At 42.1% G+C, this 16,057-nt stretch overlaps 1 protein-coding gene across 2 annotated transcripts in view; it reads right to left on the bottom strand.

The window, feature by feature from the left end:
- angpt4 (angiopoietin 4) overlaps nucleotides 1–16,057 on the bottom strand; it is a 65,594-nt gene that overhangs the window by 11,772 nt on the left and 37,765 nt on the right. The window lies entirely within an intron of this gene.

Below are 16,057 nucleotides of genomic sequence, written 5' to 3'. Positions count from 1 at the left end.
GAGTTGGCCAAGCCTGCCCTGGAGTAACTTGTAGCATCTAAAATGAGTCTCTCAGAACCAAGACGACACTGAGCATCAAGATGAAAAGCCTCTGCTCTCTAAAAAGATCACTGGTGCCTTTCTGCAGTTTGCTGAAGTCATGTGAACAAGGCTGAACAATGTTTTGTGTTTAAATTAGATTAAAAGTTTCTGATTTGGAATGAGAAGTGTTTGGAGGAAAAACACAGCATTCCAACATAAAACTGCATCCCACCAATAAAACACGGAGCTGTTAGTTGGATGCATTAAAACAAGCTTCTTGGCCAGAAACATGAGATCAGTGAGCCCAAACTCGGGAGCATAAGATAACTCTTTATTGCACAGTCATACTTCGTACAATAGTACAGTGAAATTAGAATATTGTGGATCATACAGCAAGAGAACAACATGTCCTCTATCCTGCACGCTCTATAAACCCCTACCCTCCAACCACAAACCCTTCCAGTATTTCAAGTTTGTAGTGGTAATCAGCATGCTAACAGCTTTAAGAAAAACAGCACACAGTATTCAAGCCAGTGACTCAGGACTGAGGCTGAAACCCTGTAGGATGAGCCAACCCAATGAGGAACCAATGTTCAACCCACAGGATCCAGAGCAGCTGAAATGTTGCAAATTTCTGCATAAATATGAACGCAGCACCATCAGATTTTAGTCCTAGACGTCCTAGAAAAAGACAAAACCAACTAATGAAAGGAAATTAAAATATTGGACTTTTTGTTTATTTAAGAAAAGGATCCGATATTATTATTATCTGTGAGGGTAACAGTTTAAGAGCCTTTGTTTTTATTACTTGGCGTGATCCACTTTTAGTCCTTTATAATGCCCAGAAAACATTCACGATGTTGGCGAGTGTCCTCCCATAAACGCTTCACTTTTGTCTTTTCACAACATTTCTGCTGGATTAAAGACTTTAACAGCCTGAACTGGACTAACTTGGACTTAGTCGTGGACGACTTGTTCATTTTTGCTGTTGATTTGCTCTTCGGGGACACTGATGGGGAAACTGCCATTTTTGGTGTTATCCCAGTATACTATTCAGTATTTGCTGAGTGTCTGTCTCAGCTACAATCACTGGGATTCATCATCTGGAACCCACGAGTGTTCGTACAGGTGCAGGGCAATGCATGGGTAAAAAGACACAGAGCCAATAAAACAGAAAAGACGAGTATGTGATGAAAAGCTAATGAGTAAGTTTGACGTCACAGCTAAAATAAAATGACTTGTGCTGAGTCTTTCCACAGTTCAGCAGTGAGTTGTTTTATTCTGGAAAGCCACCCACTCAGTGTATCAAGTTCACCAAATCAAACATGTTAATAAAACATGTCAGGGGGTCTGGTATATAAAGACGCAGGACTCTCCATCTCTGGGAATATCAACCCGTGCCAGCTCGCACTGCCATGCTGTAATCTTCAACCCCGACAAATAAATAATCTATCCATCCAGCCATCCATTCGTGCCTCAGTCTCCACGTCCTCAGGATGTCAGTGCCACTGAGAAGAAGGAGTTGATAAATATACCGCTGGACCAACAAACAGATTGGTCCCAGTGGGACGGCCAGTAACCAGCGGAGCAAAGTTCAGGCCAGAGTGCCCAGAGCACATTTGGCTCTGGTGTAGATCACTTTTCTTGCAGGGGTCTCGTTGCAAAACCTAATTTGTTATTCCCAATAGTGACATTTTTCAAAGGTTTAACTAGTGTTTAAAGTTAGTTGTGGTTTGGCATCATTGTTTCTTTTGTGTTTCATTATCACATTTTTGCACAGATATTTTTAAAAAACGTGTTTGGAGAGAAAACAGATTTACTTTGCCTAAACTGAAAATCAGCTTGATGCTTCATCTTGAAAAGCACATGAATGTCTGTATTTCCCTAAAAAATCAAGAAATGAATCGCAGGGATAATCTCATGTGCTCAAGTCAATACATCAGCATACATGAGCATCGTGTGCAGGTGATTGGGTCGAGCACATGGACAAAATCTATGAACATGGGTTTAAGCAATGCCAGGATTTCAAGAAATGATTAAAAAAACATGAACCCTGATCAAAATTAGACTTTAGATCAAACTAAATTAACTAGTTTTTGATATAATGATAAACAAATGCCAACAAAAGACAAGTTGGAGACACCAGTTCCATTGGCTAAAGTACTATTAATCTTAAAAAGAGACCAGTATCACCAGGCAGAGCATGGATAGGACTGTAGTGTAAGTGATTACATTTCCTTAAAGACTTTCCTGAAATCAGTTTAATGTAATTTATTTAAGTATTTGTGCTATTTTCTTCATCTGTTCCACAGTATTTCATAAATATTGGGGGCGATCGTGGCTCAAAGAGCCCCGGCTCAGACAGTCTCGGTCGTTGTGTCCTTGGGCAAGACACTTTACCCTACTGGTGTTGGCCAGAGGGGCCGATGGCGCGATATGGCAGCCTCGCTTCTGTCAGTCTGCCCCAGGGCAGCTGTGGCTACAACTGTAGCTGCCTCCACCAGTGTGTGAATGTGAGAGTGAATGAATAGTGGAAATGTAAAGCGCTTTGAGGGCCCCGAAAAGTGCTATATAAATGCAATCCATTATTATTATTATTGCACTCCATGCTGTTTATCTTAAAGCTTTAGTTACCTATTATCAGACCTTTCGTATCAACATTTTAATATTTGCATCACCCCTTTTCATTAAAACATGTGTATGCATATATGACAAATATTATGGTTTCCTATGGATCCCTCCCCACCTTTGATAACCCGGACTATGCCCCTGATTATGTGTCAATAATAAATTTTCTTTCATTTTAAATACTCTCCATAATGGAAAATTGTTCCTTCCTGATGCTGCCAACGAGTTCATGTGTAAAAAGTGCTTCAGACTCTGGCTTTAACTCACTTGTTATGACTGCTAAACACTGACAGGTGATTCATTTTTAATAAGTACCGCCTGATTTTCAGCAATGTTTTCATGCTTTTATTCCCATCAGCTGCCGATGTTATCCTGGTTGATTGACCTTATCATGTTCATCATTCTTCACGCATGCTGACGCCACTATTACTCATTTTCACTAACCAATTAAAGTGATTCCAGTGCTATTATGTTTAGTCTGCTTCAATTCGGATTCAGATTGAACAAGCATCGCTCTGTTCAATCAGAAAATGATTTTACAAGTGGGGAGATGCCTATCGGAGCGGTCACAAATTCGAATGGCCTTTCTTAGGGACTTTAGTGTGAGAGAGTAAATCGAGCTAACCTGGACTAAAGAGAGAGGGGAAAAATCTGATGCTTTGTCTCAGCGAGAACTTAATCAAATAATCAGCAAAGGAGAAAATAGCTGGAACGAGCCGGTTCATTTCTCCCTCCTGCTCTGCTTCCTGAGATGTCATGCAGATAAAAGTTTGATGAAAGCCAAAACCTCCACCTGGCTGCTGCGCAGTCCAACCAGCAGAGCCAGAGAGGCCGAAACAGACACAGTATGGACAGAAATATGCGGCTTATGTGTGAGAGCGCGACTAAATACTCTTGAGATTTAAAATTAGTTCTTGGTTTTGTTCAGTCCCCAGAGACAGAGCATGCTGACTTCCTGTGTGAGGATACAACCACACGCAAAATAGTACTTCCTTTTAAGACTCACAAAACCTGGCATATATTTATAAAAAGAGTCACACACACAAACACAATTAGCTCTGCGCTCACAATTGCACACTACACAAGCAGAGCCTGACCAGCAAGCCCTGGGATTACACACACAACCCCACGTATGGAGGGCTGGTTTCTGAGACGCTAACTCAAACCACATGTTGGCTTTGCTGTGATCTGGCCCTCTGGGTGACTTCACAGGGGACAGAGGGGAGAAGAGTGGGTGGGGGGGGGGGGGCGCTGGGGTGGGGTCGCCAAACAGCCTCGATTACACTGAAGCACAGGCAAGTAGCACCGATAGCGATCTGGGGTAACAAGTGCACCGTGCGTCGCTGGAGTGTGTCGGGGTCTGAGTTGGCAGCTGAGGATGCGAAGGTGCGCTGAGGGACTGAAACATGGCTGCCGCCGCCCCTCTGCTCAAACAGCTAAAATCAGCTCTGTGTTTATCTTTAGTGCCGAGTAAGGAAGCAGTGTGACGTTTGAGTGCAGTGAAATGTGAAGTTTGGAGGTCAGCTCGGCATCAAAAACGAGGGTTTAAGTCCTGTTTCTCAACAGTTCCTTTCCCCATGACCAATCGTTTTAAGCTTGAGTGATTCACCTAATAACCCCGAAAAAACTTCTGTTAAGCAAATATTTGACATTGAATGATTGCTTGAATGTCCAGTCAAGGCGTTTAGTTGACATCGCCCGCTGGTTTCTGTTTATAAGGAGGAAGATTTTCTTTGCAAAGCAGAATTTTTGTTTGAGGTCACGGATGGAAAGCTGTGCTGACCAGCCTGAAAGCTAAATAAGACTGCAGGTGCCAGTGGGTAGCAAAATGACGATATTACCAAGTGTAAATGTGGAAATATTACCAGCATGTGAGCACAGAAATTCACGAGTACAGGAAAAGATTAAAAGTTTTCTATAGAAGTGACTGTAAACCCTGTGCAAACATAGACACAGACACACAAAAAGCAACAGAAGACATTTAGATATTTAACTTTAGTGTTTGTTTGTCATCCACGACTGCAGTGCAGATGGCTCTTCTAATTCAGACCTTCCCAGCTATTAGCCTACATAATGATATATTTTGACTTGGACAAACATGCTGAGTTTGATCCAGCTGAACAGGAGATAAGAAAGGCACACTTGCAGATCGTGTTATATTATTGCAGCGTGCCTGTAAGTATTAGAGCGGCCAGATGTTTTGGCTGAAAATCAGAACTTTATAAACCGGCAGAACGAGCCAACAGCCTCAGGCTTCATTTCTGAGCACTGCTGCACTGTAGGCAAATATATCTGCCTGCGTGGTACCCGACCTTTGCTCTCTCCTCTTTTTGTGACTCGCCAACTTTTGTTCTTTCCCCTCTGTGCTCTCTGTGCATGCCTCATGCATGAACTTGACTCCAGGGTCTCATGTGCAGAGGATCATAATCAGGATACTTCATCACTTTTTGTTTAGATAACTGCATAACATTTATAAATTTAAATAAACTCTCTTTATTTGTGAAGATCTGTGCAGTGATGAGCTGCTGAGTGAAGTTTTTTCAGTGGTTGTGCCTGAGGTGTGACACCTGCTAATGCTGGTCTTTCTGATACAGACAGGAATCCCTAAAGGTAGTCTGGACAGAATTTCATTTCCTTATGAAGCTCCACAGTGTCGTGACACAACGCAAATAAGCACAAAAAATCAGATTAGGCTTAGTGGGGGCAAAGCAAAGAATTTAAAAATATAGTTACATGACAAAGTTAAAAACCGTAATTGCTGTTAAGAGGAAACCAAGTTTTTCCTGCACGTGCGGCAAAAGTTGACAGTTTAACAGCAATATTCAACCTGAGATTAAAAACACAATTTATGGACCATATTTGCTTTACCTCCAAGCCTTCAGCATGAAAGCCATCAACGCAAAGAGACATTTGGTCAAGATAGCTCTATTCAATGTGTTTCGTTGCCTTTCCAGAACCTCGCACCATCAAACAACTGAATACTATAAAATCTGATAAATATTCTTATTTAGTCACTAAAAGTAAAACAGAACAGCCAGTCAGGATCTTCTGCAGACCTCTGAGGTAGCTGCAATATAAACTATTCAAATACTTCTACTTTGCACTACGACATTGTAGTTTTATTTTTACACAAATGCACATGTGAAAATGATGTGACAGTAATAATAACATACTTTCCAATTTAAGAGGTCACTGTCAGTCCATACTGTGCCTGAGAACATCCGACCCATAAAGACGAACACTTCCAACACGAGCTTCCCAAACAAAGAGCCCGATGCTTCCTTAACAACAGCTGCTTCCCACAAGCTCAACGGAAAATTGCTGCTGTTCAATAATTAATAAATATATAATGTGTATGAGAGGACAGCGAGGAGCACATGAGAGGACACACGCATGTCACTGCTTCCCAAAACAGCCACATTTAAACCAAAAAAACCTTAAAACATCTCATCAAACTCTGCAAGAGGGTTTGTGTGTTTGTGTGAATGTGTGTGTGTGTGTGTGTGTGTGTGTGTGTGTGTGTGTGTGTGTGTGTGTGTTTAGACATCGTTGTGAGGACAGAAAATTGGCATGCTACTATACATATACAGTCACTTATTGGGACCATGATCAGGTCCACACGAGTTTGAAGGCATTTTTGAGACTCAAAATGTGGTTTCAGGGTTCAGGCACTCATTTTTGATGGTTGGGGTGTGTGTGTGTGTGTGTGTGTGTGTGTGTGTGTGTGTGTGTGTGTGTGTGTGTGTGTGTGTGTGTGTGCATGTGCGTGCGTGCGTGTGTGTGTGTGTGTGTGTGAAGGAAGAGAGTAGCTAAGACGGTCCTTTCATAGAGTGAATGACCAACGGGGAGTCAAAGACACAAACTGAAGTGTACTTTTGACCAATATTGTACAGTAATGAACATGACATAAATAAATCCACACATACCTTCATTTTAAGTTTAAGGTAAAACTCTCTAATATATCACAAAAAAGCTAAAAGTTTCTAAAGTAACTTTCTTCTTGCCCACAGATGTGTGATGTTGTTACTCAGCAGCCTGAACTGGACTAAAACAAGATATGACATAATGTTGAAACAATATAATAATGATTAAATAATTTGATGTTAATTCAATAATATGCATTATCCATATGATATAAAATAATAATATTGATATGAATTTAAATGAGAAAAATGTCAAATATGGATTCCCGTGTCTGCGTGGGATTCGTCCGGGTTCTCCGTTCTGCCTCCCACAGTCCAAAGACACGTGTGTTAGGTTATCTGGAGATTTTACATTGTAAATTGAGTGTAATTGGTCTGTGCTGGTCTTCCTGATGTACTGGTGACCATGATGACCCCACCTCTCACTCTAACAGCCCCTCATAACCCTGAAGTGGATAAGAAAACTGATGAATAGTTGGAAATTATTCCAGGAAATAATAAAATAATGCATTCTTTTATTTACTTTATATTTATTCAGTTTGGCATCTTTTAATTTTTTCACATGCACCTCTTTTCCTTTTCTTTCTTGTAGCTCAGTCTGAGGTTGCAGTTGTCATGTTTTATTATTCTCTCGCTGTATTTCTCATTTACACCACCCATGTGTCAGTCAGCTCATGTACCCAGACTGGAAACTGCTTTCAGTCAGCTCCTATTACTTTTAAATGTGCGATATAAATAACAGACTTGACTTTACTGTACGTGGACCCGTGGTGATTATTGCTGTCACCCCCTAAAGGCACATTTTGAGTCGTGTTCTTGTAAAAGCGGAGCTGTGAAAGCTACCACACGATGAAACCTTCAGACTCCATACTTGCCTCATTAATGTGTTTTCCATTGAATTCATATGCCCCGTGTGTCCCACTAACCACACGCACTTTAAGGCATTCCCGTCTTCCTGTCAGTTGCTAATCATCTGTAAGTGCTGTCGTGTTTTTTCACCTGTCCGAAGCTGTAAAAACCACAGTGTGCTGTTTTCATTCCCCACGCCTCATATGTTCCATCTTTAGCACATCTCCTGACAGGTGCTTTCAAAAACACCAGAGCAGCAAGAAGATGCTTTGCACATGGTCCTCTAAGGGAATATACAATAACACCCTCACGATTACAGGAGTGGTAGGTTATAAAGTGTTACTTTTACAATTGGACTTAATAATTTGAAGAGCCCCTTAACATGAAGTTGTAACTTCACCACGTCCCTGATACAAATTTAAAAATACATCTGACCCCTGATTTGAATCTTGCAGTTCATCCAGACTTCACAGACCAGTTCATTGCTCCACTTTCATCCCTGCACCTACACTTCCTGATAACAGCTCCTGACCTTTATACGCCAATACTTCACTTCAGGTCTCCACATTCACATTCTACACTGACACGAAAGCAAAATAAAAAAACATAAAAATGTTTTAAAATGTCTGCAAACCTCCACATACTTCATTTAGGACATCTTCTTCATCCCTAAGAGCCTTTTTGGTATTTGTTGTTGGTCCCTGGGAGATAACGGTCCTCTTTTTGAGACTGAAAAGGTCTGTGTTAGGAAGACGGAGGAATGAGGGTGGTTCACAGGTTTTTCAACCAGGCTGCCTTAGTCCTGTTTGCAACAATAACTTTGTATGCTGCAAAACAAACCACCACCAAAGAACAGCTGAGGATAAAAAGACAACGAGCAAGAACACGCCTCTGATGTGTCACATCTGAGGAACTTGTCTTTAAACAAAACAAATGAGTCTGAGTTTGGAATCATGTAGTTCACCAGCTGAACTCATTTTTAGGTTCAACAGTGTTTTTAGTAGACAAAGGTGAAGGAATTAGACATGAATTGAGCTCCAGTTTGGGAAAAAGCCTCGGATGGGCCTGACACAGCCCCATGTACTAATGAGAAGTGAAGAAGTGAAATGATTGAAAAAGGGGAGGAAGGGTGGGGCATGAAAACAAGAAGCTTGTAGAACTGGGGGAACTGGTGTATGTGAATGTTATGTGTTTGGGGTGCTTATCGTTGTTACTGGGTGCATTCAGGTCTTTATTACTGTATTTCTGACACGTATTGTGCTCACTGGCATTCCAGCTAGAATAATTTAGTTAATGATGATTCCCATGAGTGACGCTCATGCAGGCGCTGGATGGGACAGCTTGGGGGTCCTGTGTGTTTTAGTGCAGAGACAGCCTGCAGAGTGCAGCCACGCTGAACCAAAGTGCTTGTGTTTGTGTATTTGCAGAGCAAATGAACAAGTAAAGAGAAACGATTCCAATCTCATGCACGCCTGGAAGTGTCGTTTCGTCCAAGTGTGCGACATATAAATAAGAACCGGAGGTTTTGAGGCGTGGTCCCGCTCCTGAAATTCAGATACTTTATTGCAAAAAAATGAAATGATCTCTAAAGCACGTCTGAGCACTCCGAGATTTCTGGCCACGTACATATCCAAGGTGGGACTCCTCATGTGCTTTCAGGTCCCAAAATATCAGACTTCAGCTTTATCTCTAGTTAAAGTCAAGATTTGTTGTGTAATCAGGTGGGATGCAAATGATGCTGTCATTTTCAAGTCAGTACTTCTGTTTGCAGACACATCTGGAAACACCAAACTATTCTGTTAATGTCTTTATAGCATCTGTATGAGTGATATCCTCGAGCATCTAAAGTGAACTTTTATCACAGGTAAAAATGAGAGATTAAGTCTAAAGGGACCTGAATACCCTGCTAATCATACTTCATAGTCCAGGCCCAGGTGACTACAGGAGGGGAAAAGGTGGATTTACAGCTAAGTTACTAAGAATGAGAGCGTATATTCATTCCTCTCATCCATCAGGGTCACTGTGGTTTCTTTTAAATCTGGCGTGGACCTCACAGTTGCTTTGGTACCAGGCAAAGAGTGCAATGGAAAAATCTCCAGGGGATGACAATTCACTTGAGCCCTTTTTAACAAACTGTTATGTGTTTGTGTTGACTGTCTGCAAAATTTGTCAGGCCTTCAAAAATCTCATGGAGGGAATGTATGCAAGCCACAAGTGTCTAAATGTGTTTGATGTGATTGTCAGCAGTTTTTAAATCACTCAAACTTTGTCCAACAATGTCTTTAAGCGACTCTTCTGTTGCACTGACATCTTTGTTAGAGCAGACATTTATGGATGTGCTCAACACACAGTTCATGTTCCAGCGCTCAGTTTGTAGAGAAGAAAACTGAATGAAAAACAGATGCATTTTTAACTTTCATTTTCTCTACTCAAGCCTGAGTGTCTTTTAATCCTTTTTATGGGAAGTCTAAAATTATGAAAGAGGTAGGAGTGGGAAAGTGGTGATATGGGGCCAGATTAGTTATTTTGAATCTTGTTCCCACAGGACACCAACAGAAAGACTGCACCAGGCATGGGACAAACACAAACAGCACAGATCCTGGTGCAGTGATGCCCAGTAATGGCTTTAGGCTACAGTTGGAACCATTTTCTATGCGAGGATTATTTATGCAAATGTTTTTCTTCAATGTCAAACACCCCAAAAAAGACCACTGTCATCTCATGGACCAATTTCTTACACACATATATGTTTCACCAGAAACAAGTTTACAACTTTCCCCCTTCATGTTCAGCTCTTTGAGCATCTCTGACCTGCTTTCAGCTCGGCTGTGCTTCACCACGGACCTCAAAGTTGCCCAAAAACACATTCTGTGTCACACTGACTCAACATGTTCATGTTGTGAATCATCACAGGTTTAGAGCTCATGTAATTTGCTGGAAGGAACAAACCGGGGATGTGAGAGACTCTCACCACAGGCTTTTACTGCTGCATCCAATCCTGACTGCTCTACTCTACAGGAGTTCGTCCCCATGACTTTGACTTCTACAACTTCTTATACAATTCAAGATAAAGGGTCACCATTTTGGCACGAGTTAGAGGATCCTACATGCACCAAAGATAAGCAAGAGCAAGGTGCTCTGAACAGGAGTGTTCTTAAACTAGCAGCACAGATGTCCAAGCAGATGATGAGCACCATCGTGCAGTCATGCAACAAAACAAGAATAAAGGTGTGTTCAAACCCAAGTTTTCAAAACTGCATGCAAAACTGTAAACCGTCAAATACACATCCATCCGAGCTGAAGACGTTTGCACGATGTGGTAGCGTCTCAGCCGAGACTCTGAACTGTGGGTTCTTCTGAGATCAACGTTTACAAAAACATCCTGTAGTCAGCAGGCTGGTGGACAGCAGGGCTGCATGGCACATAAAGGTATGTGATTCATACAAAAATGATATTTGTCAGAAGCCAGAAATGATGCCATTCACTGCGACTACAACGTTCCCGTCTGTGCTAAATTTCATGGCAGTGTTTTAGTCTGAACGGGCAGATGTCTCAATAGCCACACTTTAAATACAGCAAAAAATTCCAGCATTAGTAACTTTTCTTAGAAACAGACCACCGGTTACTTGGAATTTTTGTCATTGGAGATCAAATCGCAGCCAGGATAACTCACTGATGACTCCAGCTGCAAAACAAACACCCACATGACAGGAATAGATAAGAAAAGATAAGATAATAAAAAAGAAAACAAAAGAAAAGCTTCCTGTTTGACACGCAGTGCATCACAGCTCTCTGTGTCTGTGTAATGAAACCCTCCACTGTGTCACTAACCTAAATATTAGAGTTTAATGACCTTTTAACTGTCTGCTGTGTGTTACATCCACAGCACTGAAAATATGTCTGAATGCTTGCGTGTGCAAAGTGAACGAGCGAGTGGGTGCATGTAAGTAAATCCATCTACAACATATACACACATGACCGTGCGTCTCAGTTAGCCTACCGGGTCACCGCTACACCCCCGCAAACGAGCTACGACAAATATCTCAATCATCTCAACACAATCTGGACCAGATGGGCTAAGTCAACACAGTGATGTGTGTGCGCATGTGTGAGTGTGAAGTTGTGCAGATGTTAGTTTTTAAAGTGCGAGGGGACAGTAGAGCCTCAGCAAGCATGGCTGTGGACTCTGTAGAGGCTTCATGAAGCACAAGAATCTGCCAGGCCCGTCAGAGGGCAAAGACACAGCAGGGGGAGAAACAACGGGTTGGGAAAGAGGATTTTGCTGCTCCGCTTCGAGGCCAGAACCTGTCCTGCTGCGTGACTGTCTGGTTCATATATAAAGACAGCCCACAGGGGTTAATGCTCTGATGTAAAATAGAGGGTTTCAAAAGCAGCAGAAGAATGCAAACATAGAATATAGTTATAGTTGAGCCCAGGCTGTGATGGCTGCAGGTAAGGTGTAGGAAAATAAATGAGCGACAGCAGCTGTTATTTCCGCACTCACCGTGCTGAACATTAGCTAAACTGCACGGACAAGATGGACATCTGAGGCGCTGAAAGGCACGTCTGTAACATTACCTGCATGTCCTAATCTATTTACTATCACAACAAATAAAGTCAGTGTTTAATATTAATGACCAGTGTTGTCACCGTCAGCGTGTATGAACAGATGGTGCTGGATGGGCGCCACTCGATGACGGACTTATTGCTGGATGATAGACGGCGTGGCTGATGTTAGTTTGGTAGAGCAAGAAGAAAAGTGATTGCGGTTGTGGATGTTGCAATCCTCGGTGGAGACGGCAAACAATGGTGGAAAGAGTCAGAGAGCTGATCTGTGGTCGCAGAGGTTTTGTCCTCTCAGGACAAGGGTGTCAAACATGTGGCCCAGGAGCCCCAGCAGGCCCATTGAAGGGTCCAGTTTGGGGCTCTTTAATGGCTGTAAGTCTGAAGTCAGTAACTATTGCAGGGTTTCTATTGAAGTACGCTGATATTCTTGTGTATGTCTGTCCTATAGTGTAGTGATTTACATAATGTCTTGGCAGGCAAATTGTTCGTCATTCGGTTTCAGGCAGAGACACAAACCCTTCCTGTTTGCATCGGGTTAGGCATCCAGTCTTAAAACTCTGAAAATTCAAATATGCCTTGTGACAAGTGAGCAGCTGAACGTCGCTCTGTTCTCGTCAGTAAAACACCACAGTGGAAATATCTGGCAAGTTTAAAGTATTTTTACAGTTGAAACGTAGAAAAACACCAATAATTTTGAGGTTTTCAAAAGTGCTGGCAGCGTTAATCTCGTTAAAGTGACGTTGGCACCACAACCGCAGTAATGCGGCAAATCTCCATTAGCAAGTTAACGCGGATCGCCCCGTGCGTGGGGCTGGACGGCGCTAACGCGTTAACGAGCTAACCGCGCTAATGCATTGACGCTGTGAAGCCCCACCCACGGGGCGATCTGCGTCACGTTCACCTGATTTGTAGGGTTTTCTAAAAAAATCTTGGCCATGGCTGAAGGGCAAAATTGACTCTTCAGAGATCAGATTGTGCTGCATGTAGCTGTAGTTTTATCTTTATTAACTCAAGGAACAGTACAAGAAATACTACAAAAATCTTTAGTTTTTCAACCAGTGACACAAAATCAGGAGAATCTCAGATAAACCTAAAATTAAAATCACAAATAAAACAGAAATAAATTCACAAAACATAGTGTGGTGTTTCTATCCCCTTTTCTATCTATATGATCAGCTCCAAAACAGTAAATATTTTGTAGACAGCAAGTAAACTTTTGGTTCATAAATCACATCTTCATGTGAATAATCAGCGCACACACATTTGAACATGATCTCTTTCTGGACAGAACAATGAACGGAGCTTTTCAACACATCCTTACAGCACATCCTTATCCAACCACAGGCTGAGAGAAGAGTACACCAGTTAAGAATTAAGTTAAGTTAACCTAACCACATGCATGTGCTTGGACTGTGCCTCAGAGTGAACCCACACAGACACTGGGAGAACATGCAGACTCCACACAGAAACATGGATTTCAGTCCTGTGAGGCAACAGTGCTAACCACTGCACCACAGCTTTATTCATACTGCACCGACTGACAACCACTAACCTTTAGACAAGTTGTTTAATGACCCGATGATAGCGGTGTGCTGCACTTATGACAGTGGGGAGGAAGAACTCCCTTTAACAGGGAGAAACTTCCAGCAGAGCCAAGATGGTCGACACGAGAGAGAAAACAAAAGCTAATGGACTCCAGTATATAAATGCATGCACATAGTAAGATAGAGAAGAAATATGATCTGTCTTTGTGGCCTCTGATTGCAAATCTGTGGGCATGAATTACAAAACCAAAAGCACAGTTTATAAACCAAGAGTCATAAATGCCTCTCTTTTTCTCAGCTGAGCCTAGAGGGGCTTCATAGCTCTGGCTCCGGTTAGGAAATGACCGAGGAAATCTGCTGAAGGTTGCGTTAGGGCTCATAAAGGGATCTGGGGGATTTTGGGGATGCAATCAGGAACCAATCCCATGTATACTTAAAATTAATTACATTTTACTGGATTCTGAAATTGCTGCAAAATTCTGGAGCAGCTGAAGTTTGCATTTGTTGTTTGGCCACAACAGCACGTTACAGTCTACCTGGGACTGTGAACACATGCTGAATAAAAGTTTACAAGTGTGAAATCAAAGTGTGGTTTGCAGAAATGGGAAATGCAGAGAACCCGAGGATGTGGGGCTGAGTTGTTGGCGATAACAGCTGCTGACTTACGAGTTTATAAATGACAGGACTGAATTGCAAATAAGGGCTCAGAATTTGGCCTTCGGGGGTCTGCTGTGCTAATCATGTAACTGAGACGTTGTGGGTTTGAATCTGATCCAAGACTTTTGTCTTTCATGCCCTCTCCCTCACGCTCTCCTATCCTTCCTGTTTGTCCTCGCAGTCTGACTATGAAAGAAGAAAGCCAAATGTACTCCCACACGTCCTAAAAACTTTCATACGTCTGATTACGATCGGGGCTTTGGTTTTGACTACCTGCTGTCCCCTAAGAACCGTGGAAGGAGAGCAGATAAAAATTTGTGTTCACTCATTTGTAGGGCAATAAAAAAGGAATGTTTCAGCCTGTGAGTGGTTGTGATGCTTGGAAACAGGCCAGCTGTGTACTTGATCATCTGTCTTTGGAGGGACCATTTGAGATCTGGGGAGTGTGAACATTTTCAGAGGATTCTGGCTGATCCTCCAAGAACTATATAAGAATGCAGACGTAGTTTTATTGCTCAGGTTTGTGTAGTGTAACAAATGTTTATGGTTACACATGCTAATCCAGTGGATGCGGCCAATGTTTCTAACTGATGGAGCAGCGTTGCCTCATGCGTTTCAGAAACAAAGTAAATAGGAAAGGAATAAGAGAAGAAGACTCCCATTCTGTTCCATCACCCTCCTACTCCATGACTGACCTCTGTGAGTGTAACGCAGTGCAGAGTCACACTTGTGGATAAGCTTTAGGACACTTTCTGCTTTCTCTGTTGGGAACAGGAGCTTTCAGTCATCGTTTGTGAATTTCTGCTGCTCTCAGATGGATTCGGATCATGTTCTGGTCAAATTTCACCGAAGCTTTAGCAACGTTTAATCATCCTGTTTTTCTTTATTATTACCATTTATAACAATGAAATAAAAGAACAAATGTGACACACGTCTCTAACCCTTTAATACGAACTGCAAAATACACAAGAGCCAAATTTTTTCTCCTATTTTTCGGTGCAATACAAGTCACATATGATACACCTACAAAAACACTAAGCAACACAACGGCTACACTAAACCAAACTGCCTGACATTTGCATGCATTATAGAGAATATGGGTGATATAATTTGTTTCACAAAGCTCCCTTTCCCTCCTCACAAAGCGACAGTGGGAGTGAGCCAAGTTTTTAATGATTTTAGTGAGAAAGAAAATCTGTGGATTTATGCAAAGACAAACAGAGAGAGCGACGTATGAAATGAAACAAACAAGGAACAAGTTCGAAACACCAAAAAAGGATTTTAACAGCCCATCTATAATTTAGTTACCACTGCAGTGAGCAGACGATGGCGATTTCCATCAGCAGTGATTCTTATTTGGTGATGGCTCTCTGTTCTGGGACCTCCCTGCCTTACATGGGAAGCCTGAGGCAAGGAAAGCAGCAGCAGGACCCCCTCTCAGTGCGAGGTATTTGTCGTACTTTAGTGATTTACACCAAAAAAGGTCTACCTGATGTGCTTGATGTGCGCGAGGTCTTCTTTATTGTGCGATGAATTGCATTTCAGTGACGAATCCTTTTGTGTACTTTGGGATGGTTCGACACACACAGCATACGTTCATCCTGAGGTGCAGTTTATCAGCTTTTTAGCTGATTTACAGTATTCATCAGGGAGAGTTAATGACCCCGTTATACAGAGGGACAGAGATCTCCACCATTAAAAATCATGTTTTCAGTAAGTTAGTATAAGCAGCTGGGGATGCAGTATGTTAACAATGGTCCTCACAAAGACAGAAATACAAGTGTGTGTGTGCGTGCGTGTGTGTGTGTGTGTATATGTGCGTGCGTGTGTGTGTGTGTGTATATGTGTGTGTGTGTGTGTGTGTATACG

The sequence above is a fragment of the Diplotaxodon limnothrissa genome, linkage group LG5 (genome assembly GCF_057381915.1).
Source record: "Diplotaxodon limnothrissa isolate DT_005_m linkage group LG5, D_limnothrissa_male_GT1.1, whole genome shotgun sequence".
Taxonomy (NCBI): Eukaryota; Metazoa; Chordata; class Actinopteri; order Cichliformes; family Cichlidae; genus Diplotaxodon; species Diplotaxodon limnothrissa.
The sequence above is the reverse complement of the archived record's forward strand: the minus strand, read 5'-3'. Positions and strand labels throughout refer to the sequence as shown.